The 12,083-nt window shown below is 31.1% G+C and overlaps 1 protein-coding gene across 1 annotated transcript in view; it reads left to right on the forward strand.

The window, feature by feature from the left end:
• The window catches only part of LOC126977479 (chitin deacetylase 1), a 33,542-nt gene that overhangs the window by 1,273 nt on the left and 20,186 nt on the right, over nt 1-12,083 (forward strand). The gene's annotated exons all lie outside the window — the stretch shown is intronic.

The raw sequence follows: 12,083 nt of genomic DNA on the forward strand, positions 1-12,083 counted from the left end.
GTACCTACTAATAAATGTATGGCCGATTTTTTCCTTCGGTTAAGAAGGTACCTATATAATATGTTTGTGATAACTTATTTAAAATATTTTTTTTTACCTTTTTTTTTGCCTATAAATTCGCAATACAACTAATTCAGTCCATGACATTTCATTACAAATAGTGATAATTTATGCAATGAGCGGGCGCGTTTTTATTTAGTTTATAGTTTGAATGCTTTTTACTTTAAAAATGCAAAAACTTAAAACAGAATCTTAACATTGATCTCAACGGGAATCATATGTTTATGATCTTTAATAACAGAAAAAAATTGTGGATATGGTAATTCCAGTTAAATTATATATTTTCTGCATTTATTTATAATGTTTAGTTTTAGAAATTAATGTGAGAAAATATGTATTGAGAAAACTTAAAAATTAAATTTATTATCACATAATTACCGTGCAAGTTTCACTCTATAAATTCAGATGAAAAAAATCTGGGTTCGAAACACGTCATCAAACAGCATCATAAACGCATCTATTTTTGTAAGATTATCTCATTGCATTTTAACAAATCCACTTTCAGTCATTGTAAATAAAAATTATACAGATAATTAAATAATAAAAAACTAACATATAATTTAATATATCGCTAACCACCGAAAGTAATATCTAGGAACTATGCCACTGCTTATGTTTATCTAGACTTTGACGTCACACTGCGCTTTAACCAATAGCATTCCGTTTCGTAGTTTTATATTTCGCGCGGATTTATTACACTTTTGTATATTAAATATTTATTATACAACACAAATTAAATAAAAAAAATCTATTTAAGATATAATAAATAATAATAAATATTATAAAAAGTAATATTTCAATTAAATATAAGTTACATGCATATACCCTATTGAGAATACAAAGCGGCTGTGTGAGACAAAAAATATTTGCAGAACGCGTGGTTGTAGCTTGCGGCATGCCAGACGTAGTGAAAAATGATGCTGGTGAAATTTCGCATATCGACGGTGGTGGGATTCGACTGCTGTTATCAACCCAATATTAGATTTAAATTGATGATAGTGTCAATTAATTGCATTGACATTTTCCTGAAGAGATCTATAAATTATAGTCGCATAAGTTATTTATTCGGATTAATGAATAGGAATTAGTATTAAAATTTTATACTTACCAAACATAACCGTGTCTATTTAAAATCACTCTTCATGTCGAGGTTAAAAATATATAATTGTGTATTCCTCTGAAAAAAATTTCTCTGACTGATTGCGCTCTCTTTATAGATTCAAGCTAACTTTAGCTGAATGAGCGTAACGTACCTATAGCTGATCGTGACACCTCACTCTGATTCGATACTCACACATTAAGTGCACATCCCGCCTAAGGAAGTTTGCATTTGAATAATTCCCTTCAAGGAGACCTTTAAAATATTGAGGGTTAAATAATTCTCGCAAACGTGCCTGAAACTCAATAATTTTCGCTGAAATTTTTGTAGCGTCAAACCCACTGAGATTTGACGATAAATTATTTGGAAACACTGTTTGCCTATAATTGATATTATTTCCAATGAAATACGATTTAGTTTAAAGTCTTGGACTTTATAATAATTTAATAAATAATAGATATAATACAACAATATTTTATAACCTTGACGAAGCTTTCACGGCAGATAAAGACGCCGCTGTGGTATCCAGCTAACCGGCATCTTAGGTCCGGTATCCACCAAAGCGGAGAAGAGACGAAATGTATTTTGATAATCAATCAGATTTCGTTATTTCAACACCTCCACTCCGCTTAGCTTCTGTGGAAATAGATTTAGCGGAGAAAAGAGAAGATTTCTCATTAATTATCTATAGAATTTTGATTTTTGTTTGTTTGGAAACGGCAGATCGGACATTAACAACGCTTGTGAGTCCTCTGGCCTTGCAAGAGACTGGGGGGCGACGATCCCTTACCATTACATGACCCATTTGCTCATCTGTCCTTCTATTCCTTAAAAAAGATACATCGCCGACCTTCGAAAATTAAATTTAACATTTTCCCTTCATAGTTAGGGTTTTGGCTTACCTACGTGTAATCGCAATAATAGAATATACTGATATTGCGATAGGTACAGATACCATATCGCTGGAGTGTATTTTTTTTATCCCCCGATCCTATGACCCCGTTACATGCGGCATGTAAGTATTAGCTCTGTACTTCATGACCCCGTTACATGCGGCGTGTACGTATTAGCTCTGTACTTCATCATCCCGTTCCACGGCGTGCACTTCATGATGCCTTTATTACGTTTTAGTTGTTTTTAAATTAGACACGGATGTCTCAGGCACCAAAGAATATTTTACTTGTATTAGTATGAATAGGTACATCATATAATAAATAAAAAAACATACTTATTTGTTTTAATCTTCACCTCTATTATGTCAAGCATTCTAAAAGCTCTTACGTGTATAAATTTAAAACTATCAACTTTTTTGGACTCACACCCCATGGAGGAGCGTGCACGAGCGTGCGCGAACCTAACAGACTCAAAACTCATTGAAATTTTTGTAATAAATGTTATCAGTTAGTATCTATGTATCTAATAAATAATGCTATTATTCAAGTGCGGACAGTATCATGTTTCCGTACATATTCGATCACGCAAGTAGTAGGGATTCGCCGGTTCTGGCTCACAGTAGTAGGGATTCGCCGGTTCTGGCTCCTCGATTCTGGCTCACTTGCTCGTGATGCCTACTAAAAAAAAAAAAAAAGAAGTTTGGTGTCAAACTGGGGGTTTTGATGTATTTCCGAGCGATTGCGCTGATCCGTTTTTCGATATCTCTTATAGTTTCAAAGTTAGCTTTTTAAATTAAACAGATCCATAATCATTAATAATCACTGGTCATTTAGCTAATGATTGGTGAGCGACTCAATGTCTAAATTTCCATGAACGTGATACAGGTAATTTACTAATTACCTCTATCACATTCGTTACTACGATTAAAAAGACAGTTTCTGTATTTATTATTTATTTTTAAAACATGATTTAAATAAAGTATATAATAAAACATCATTGCAGATTGTATCATTTTCAAAATATTTGATGAAATCATTCAAACTCTTCTTATTAAACTTAAAGTATAGATACATTATGCAGTACTCGCCACACACTGCGGTATATTCATTCTGTACTCTTGCAGTATTGTAGTTATACATTCTGCAATTCCTTTGTAAAAACATCAGCTGGAATCCCTGAGGTGGACGACCATATGAATCGAAGTATTGTCCAATACCCTGCTCATCAATGTGTATTGCAACCCAGTGAGTGCCTGGCTTATTATCACTATCTAAATTGCTGACAATATAACAGGGCGTTACAACATATATCGGCAATCGGTTTGCCGCGTAAACATTATTTTTAATACTGGGATCGATTTTGTTCAAATAATTCTGTATCTCGATTGTATTCATATTAGTTGAGAACAGGGTCTTGTCAGTTGCGATGATTGAATAGTTATGTGGATCATAATAACATAAGCACTCAATAAATAAGGCTTTAATGTATCTTATTCATGTATTTAAAACTTATATGGTTACAATAAAACAAAATATCATTACAAGCGATTCAAATATAAATCTATGAACATTTGATGAAATTATATTTTCATCAATTTTATTATAATATAAAAGCTGATTGAAAACGAACTTTGTACCTACATACTTACGTAGTCATTAGTACAATCTGGAAATGTTGACTCCATTAAACTATCAATAATTGAACTTATCATTTAAGTGCCATTATGTTTCACCATAATAAAACAAAATATCATTTTATATACATATTTTTATTATATAAATTTATAAGGTAATCTAGTATTTAATCAACATAAAAAATACACAAGGATACAAACGATTCAAACATTAATTATTATATTCTAACTGCTGTAATCTACAGAAATATTACGATTTTTATCAATTTCAATAACATTATCGAATTCCGCATAAACAATACAGTTAATTGTTTGTGTAAGAGCTGATTCAAAACGAACTTCTAATCTTACACTACCATGTTTTATAAGATTCCAATGACTTGAAGAATTTGCTGATAAATCGGGTGTTAAGTCGAAGGCTAGCAAGCAAAACCCTTTGGCATATTGCTCTCTTGATACTCCATTGCCTTCATTTAGGAAATGTATACCTGTTCCTGAGAATAACGTATGATAGACCGTAGTAAAAATATTATTGTCAAACGATGGCTGTAAGGCTTTTGAAGGTATCTGTTGTCCATCTATGTATAAACAAAATGTATTAATATCATAATTTTCGAAATTGAATGGGTTTTTTGTGAGACTACCATTAAAGGATGCATTATTCACAAAACCGACTATACACCTTTTGGGTATTTGACCAAGGAATATGTTATCAAGGGTTTTCCCCTGAATGCCTGATGGTATAGTTAAAACTTTGACTTCTGCTCGCGTGATTGGATATTTTGCTGTAGTAGATGATAAAACTTTTTGATGTGCAAGTAGCACAGTTGGGTTGATTCGTGCTCTTCGAATAATAAGAGTTGCATCTGTAATAGACACTTTAAATTTATGGTCAGTTGATGAAGCCATGAGATTGAAATTTTCTCTAGAACGAACTAACTTTACGCACATGTCAACGCCATTAATCAAAAATTTTTCTTGATTGAATAAATCTCCATGTAAATGTCCTATCATTTCTATTTCTTTGCTTTCACTAGCCAATTCTTGTCTTTTAATAAATCCTTTATTTTGTTCATCAGTTGCATCCATTTTTCCAGCTGAATCTTCATACCATAGACCACAAGTGAGATGAGATTCTTTTGCAGCAGGTGCATAATTCAATAGAGTTTCAATATAAGCTCGATATGCATATGTATTATTCGGTGGCGATACAAGTTTTTGATTTAAATATACATCAAGTTGACTGAAAAGTGTATGTAACCAATTATTAACTGGGGCCACAACTGTCGGTACTGTCAGTTTTGTATAATCTTGATTCAAAACTTTAGCTTTTATATGGAGTAAAGTATGGGATAAATCCACATAGTCATCACCTGCCCCAGGTACTTGAAATTCTATTGGTCCATCATCAGCAAGTGATGAAATGGGCTTATAATGAATCCATAGTCCACTTTCAATGCTAGTTTGAGTTGATGGTAATGCAAATAAATCCAATTCGGACTTAATGCATTCACAAGACTGACTATGTAAAAATGACATATTTAATCAGTAAATATATCTTTGATTTGTTTTTGATTCAATTTTAATTTCTTAATAGCTTTCGCTTTCGCAGTCAATGATGGAATGATCGCAGAACGACGTTTTCGTTTTGTTATATACCCAGATCCAAACATGTTGATATTATCTATTTTAGCATCGGCTTTTCGTTTCAAATTTGAGCTGACTTCTTTTAGACGAGTTTTTATTGAATCTTCCATGGGGCGTGCATTAACCATATCTGATAATATACCTACACCGGTACTTAATGCTTCTTTACCAATAGTTCGAACACCACTAGACAGTAGTGGTAAAATAGATCTAAACAGCCCCCCAAGAAAACTTCCGATTCCATGACCTCTTTGATACGGTGCTCCTTTATAAATAACTCCGATACCCGATCCGGCCTGGTGAGTATAATAGTGTTCATATGGACATGAAATATTATCACGTTTGCCGTACATTATAATTTTTGAAAGTGGAGTTTAATGCACACTGTTCCAAATTGGAATGGTATCTTTTGACCGGTGCTTGTTCTTATATCTATTTCGATTGTATCAAATTCTCTACGCATCACAGGTAGGTAATGGGGAGGAGAGAAAACGTGCATTTTGTACGCTCCATATATGTATTTTGAGGGATCCAATGGTATTATTCGTAAAAGGGGTGTCATAACATCTCCAACGATTTGAGGCTCCACTATGTCACAATAAACAAATAATTGAGACGGTAAACCCAAATGCAAATTAGCTGGACACTTTCCAAAATTTTTTTCAACGAGGTTCCTGTTTGGTTCGAACCCTAGTTGAAGACATAATTTAGGTGATAGAGTTACAGATTTTATGGATTCATCCGTTATTGTAGCAACTACAATCCTTGAAACCTCATCGCACTTAAATTTAATTTTTTCTCGAGTGTTATTCAGTGCCATCAAAATATGATTTATGTTATCGTAATTTGTGGCTGGAATATGTGTCTTGTAATAAACATATGACGGTTTACTTTCATTGGGTACTTGCATCAACTTTGTTATATAAATAATGTTTTCATGTTCTTGAACGGTGAACATAGTGCATGGGTACTGAAATTCTACTACTCCAACCCTCCATTCACCTTCTAGTATTGTTGGTTTTGGCAGTTTCGTAGAAAATAATGTTGTTGTATTATCAGGAAAATAATCCATAGAACTATTGCTTAGTAAAGTTAAATAAAAACTATCTTTATTCATATTTTTTTCAAAGTAGAAGCTAATATCCAGCTATTAAATTTATTTGGATAACCTCTCCACTTCACCAACAATTCTTTTCTGTTACCGGTATATCGAGAGCGTATTATTTTATCTATTTTGTATTTAGTAGTGGGGTCGAATATGATTTTTTGTAACTCTTTTTCATAAAAAGTACCAACTATCTCTTCACCTTCTAAATCCTTTAAAGTAAATACTACAAACGGAGATCGGTGTATTATAGTAGATACGATGAATATTTCGTCACTCCAATTTGATTCATATCCTTTTTGGAAAATATGTTTATGTTTTGTTATTCTAACATAATCTCCAACGTGAATTCTTGGATTCACCATACTAATTGATGTTTTTATCTTACTTTCTCTATCATATAAATTTCGCCATACACTCATTATATTTGTATTATTAACATCACATGGACACATTTTTATACTAGAATGAAAACTATGATTATATGAATGCACTAGATCTTGTAAAACATCAATGTATTTATGAGTATTTTTGTGTGTAAAATAGCGCCACATTTTCATTTTAAGAGTTCTCTGAAATCTTTCGACAATACTTGCTTTAATATCTGGATTATTGGTTGTATAATAATTTATGTTTTTTAATTTAAAATATTTTTGTACATATTTGGAAACAAATTCAGTTCCTTTGTCAGACTGTATATGTGTAGGTGTAGTATTAGCTTCAGCAAAAATACTTTCAAAGCATTCCTTAACTGTTTCAGAGTTTTTCTTTTTCATTGCTCGAACATACGCATATTTACTAAAGACATCAATAACACAAAGTATGTATTTGAAACCATCATTATATTCAGAATAAGATCTCATATCACTTAAATCGGCCTGCCATAACTCATTAATATTAGACAAAATATATCTGTTACGAGGAAATTTTCTTTGAACAGGTTTATGTAATGTATATGTTTCTTGTGATTGTAACCACTTTAAGACACTATTTCTGTCCATTTTACCCTTCATTGCTTTTGACAATTTATCAATAGTGCTGTAGCCAGCAGGATGTGATGCATCATAATAAATTTTATTTATTTCTAATATGGGGTCCATTTTTCCCAGTCCGATCTTTTTTTTAGTTTCCCTGTGTACTTATTACTTGTTGGTGTAGAAAATTCTTCGTCAGGTACTGATTTAGCTTCAACCTCTTTTAATTGCAAATGGTTTATAAAATCCAATCGCTTTGGGTTCCCGATATAAGTGAGTGGTACTTTTATTTCCTTTAAAGTTGTTGCGAATTTTTCCCAACCTATAGGTTCACTTTTCTGAAGAGCTCTCAAGGAATCACTCACCAAGTCCACAATATTACTCCCAGGTATTTTTTCATTATCTATAATCACGGTACCAGATTCATCCCAGCTTATTTTATTTTTATTCAAGGAAATCAAATTTAGTAAAAGTTCACCTTTTTTAGCATATGTTTTCGGTATTAGTTTCAGTATTTCAGAGCTCGTGTATATTTCTCCAATATTTTTGTTAACCTCCACTGATGTTTGAGAAGGAACTACATTTATTTTATTCACATCATGATTTATATAATCAGTATCGATTTCATTATGACTTTGATTAAAACCAATATATGAATCATTATCATTTATAAGTGGTATGTGGTATGGTTGTCGATCCTCTTTGACGAAGTTTAGATATCTTTGAAGGGTTTGCAAATATAAAATACATTTCTTTCGATCTTCTATGTCACTGCTTAAGATATTTTGCATATCAGTATCTAATCGAGATCTTGGCGTATCATTTTCTTTGGGTTGTTTTAACTTCTCCAATAATGATGGTTCAATAAGTAACATTTTTTTAGCATTATCCATTTTCTTAAATAAATGAATTAATCAACCCACTTAGAATAGAACCCAATATTATCGGTAGAAATGAACCTCCTTTTTGTACAATTATATTTTTTCTAATTTTATTCGTACCTTTTCTTACCAATTTTCGAAGAATATTTTTATATTTCTTTAATTTAGATTTTTCTTTCTCGGCCAATTCAACGTTACCCCGCAGTACGTTATGAATACATTCACAAATGTAATTTATTTCTGTTTTGTTACATGATTTTAATAAAGCTTTTTGATATTTTGGCTTCAGTTTATGTAGAGCAATTAACAAATCTTTATGCGTCTTTAAACGTCTATGCATCATTTATAAATGATCGAAATTTCTTGATTCTTACCATATTTAAACCCTTTTGTGGGTACATAAACAGTGCAATATCCATCGGATGGAAATATCTTTGTCTTAACGCGACACAATTCATTTGTTTCTTGTTTCAAATCAATCATTAAATAACCATGAGCTTCATTGGTAGCATCTCTGTAAGAATCTTCCAAATATTTCGGATTTTCAGGGAATACTTGACGAGATAAGTATCGAATTTGGGTTTTATCTCGAGGATTTTTGAAATATATTATATAACTTGAGTTGAGTGATATATCTCTTTGTCCTTTACCTTGATGAAACAAATTTTGAGATAAATAAAACACACTTAAGTTTCTATGATGACTTCCTTTCGTGAATATATCAACAATACGACCATCTGATTCCCTCATCAGGTCATCAATTATTACAAGTTGAGGATTTTTTCCGTCAAACATAGATAAATCAGGTAAACCTTGAAGATAATTAATGTGGTTGAGATTATATAAAGGCTGCATTTCATCAAAGCACCAGGTGATTTGGGTAAAATTTGTATCACAGATATCATTCAAAAATTTTATAAAATTATTTACGAAAACTGATTTTCCACATCCACTTGGACCAGCAACTATTGCAGTGAATGGATGATTGAAATGATGCATTATCTACTACGTCTATGTGTGTTAAGGTTTAGTATAGTAATGAAACAATCTGTTATTAAACCACCATTTATTTAAACAGAAAAATCGATAATTGAAACAATATACAGTACATCATGTTTTACTCCGCAACTTATACATCTAAATACAATAATCTCTCATTTGGTTTTTTAAAACTATAATAATTTATTCTTAAAATTTAATATAATATTTATTCTATTTTATGATGACCCCAAGCTAATGTATCAATATTATTCGGTAAAATGTACCGTTTGGTATCATTAAATGACAGACTAGATTTATTTATTCTTTGAGTAAAAATATTATGCTTTATTGACTTAAATCTAAGCATTGAACAATATTCGTTCTTATTTTCAAATAAGCAAGTCTTATAATTTTCCATTTTCATATTCTTAGTAACACTTTTATTAACCCCCTTAGCTTTAGCTGTGAATTTTCCCTCAACATCTAATGCATACATTTTAGATCTAAGTCCTACAAATTCATTAAATATATTACCATTGTTTTCATCTTTAAAGTAGCCTAACTTCTTTTTATTGAGTTTTGGATAGCCAAATATATTTTTTTCTGTATAGTCAGAGGTATCGAAACGCAAATGTAAATCAGGTTTTATATCTCTGTAAAAATCATCTGTAAAAATTTGATATATTAAACTATCAGTATCTGTGTACAATAATTTTAATTTGTTTTGAAACTTTTTAAACATATAGTTATAGTGAAAGTCGTACATTAGAGTTTTAGAAATATCCAATATACAAAATCCCAAATAAATAGGTTTATTATGGAACAATTTCGTCTTTCGTAATTGAACTGCAACCAAATTTTCATTAAAAATAGATAAACTATGGAATTCTGGCTTAGCAATTAAATCTTGTGCGCCTAGAATTTTACCCTGATTTTCCCAATGACTCAATAATTTTACATTTACTCTTTTTTCGATATTTTCCATTGTTTTTCCAAACACTGAGTTATTCATTAATTTATAAAAATCTTTTTCGAAATCAGATGTGGCTAGTTTACGCATGTTTGTATTTAAATCTATATAATATTGTAACCATGCGCATTGTTTGAATTTTAAAATTCTATGAATTTTTTGTAATTTTAAACCCATTGTCAGACATTGCTTTAAATTTCTGTAGTGAATCACATATTTAATTTTATTACGAAGGTTTGGAACTAATTTTATGTCTTTTGTATTACCAATACATATATTCTCGGGACATAAGGGTAGGTCAGAATGTAAATCATGCAGTTCAATAGGATATTCTAGATCTACTTCCAAAATAAAACCATATTCATAATCATCAGGGACATCAAAATTAGTTGTGACATCTACCCACTCAAAACCTCCTGTAGGAAGGAATTGAGACATGGCCCATCCGTAAAGGTTATTAGCATCAAGATAAGTTAAAAATGAGTTTGGTGTGTCTTTATCATATTCTCGCATATATTTGTTATTTGCTTTGGCATAACGATTGCTACATTGAGATACACCTCCTCGAATGCCCGATCTAATAAAAGCTATTTGTTCAAAGTCTTGAAGTAATTCTAATTTAATTTTTGTGCATTTTAACATAGCATCCCAACTTAACCCAGGTGCTGTATAATAATGAGCTGGATCTAGACCATATGTTTGCAAACATAAGGCTCGGAAATTTTCAAACACATCTGTTAAAAGTAAAACATCGGTTTTAAGATATAAATCAGAATAATCTGACATATTTTGACAATGAAAGTGTTGCCAAACATCCTTGGCATGTTCATAATCTTCATCGGAAATATGTGTGTCGGTTAATGTATTGTAAAATTTATCGCGACTAGGGAGTGCTGAAAGTTTTAAGGAATCATGTGATGACATAAATTCATATGGATAAATTCCTTTTTTTCTAAGACGTAAAAAATCATTATTATTTGGAAAATTATATTTTAATGTTTGAAATTGTTCCTCCATCAAATTTTGAACAAGTTTGTCTAAACTACAAGGCAAAAATTTAAACGAATCAACGAATCTCAATTGAATTTTATGATTATTAAATTTTATCGTTTTTGTGAAAGAAATGTACTTTTCTTTCGTTTGTGGAATAATATCAATTTCCCCTTCAATAGAATTTAATGCATGAACAATAAAATGAGAGTCATATTGACTAAGATTGTGTTATTTTGTTTTATTATGGTGAAACATAATGGCACTTAAATGATAAGTTCAATTATTGATAGTTTAATGGAGTCAACATTTCCAGATTGTACTAATGACTACGTAAGTATGTAGGTACAAAGTTCGTTTTCAATCAGCTTTTATATTATAATAAAATTGATGAAAATATAATTTCATCAAATGTTCATAGATTTATATTTGAATCGCTTGTAATGATATTTTGTTTTATTGTAACCATATAAGTTTTAAATACATGAATAAGATACATTAAAGCCTTATTTATTGAGTGCTTATGTTATTATGATCCACATAACTATTCAATCATCGCAACTGACAAGACCCTGTTCTCAACTAATATGAATACAATCGAGATACAGAATTATTTGAACAAAATCGATCCCAGTATTAAAAATAATGTTTACGCGGCAAACCGATTGCCGATATATGTTGTAACGCCCTGTTATATTGTCAGCAATTTAGATAGTGATAATAAGCCAGGCACTCACTGGGTTGCAATACACATTGATGAGCAGGGTATTGGACAATACTTCGATTCATATGGTCGTCCACCTCAGGGATTCCAGCTGATGTTTTTACAAAGGAATTGCAGAATGTATA

The sequence above is a fragment of the Leptidea sinapis genome, chromosome 45, assembly GCF_905404315.1.
Source record: "Leptidea sinapis chromosome 45, ilLepSina1.1, whole genome shotgun sequence".
NCBI classification, from domain to species: domain Eukaryota; kingdom Metazoa; phylum Arthropoda; class Insecta; order Lepidoptera; family Pieridae; genus Leptidea; species Leptidea sinapis.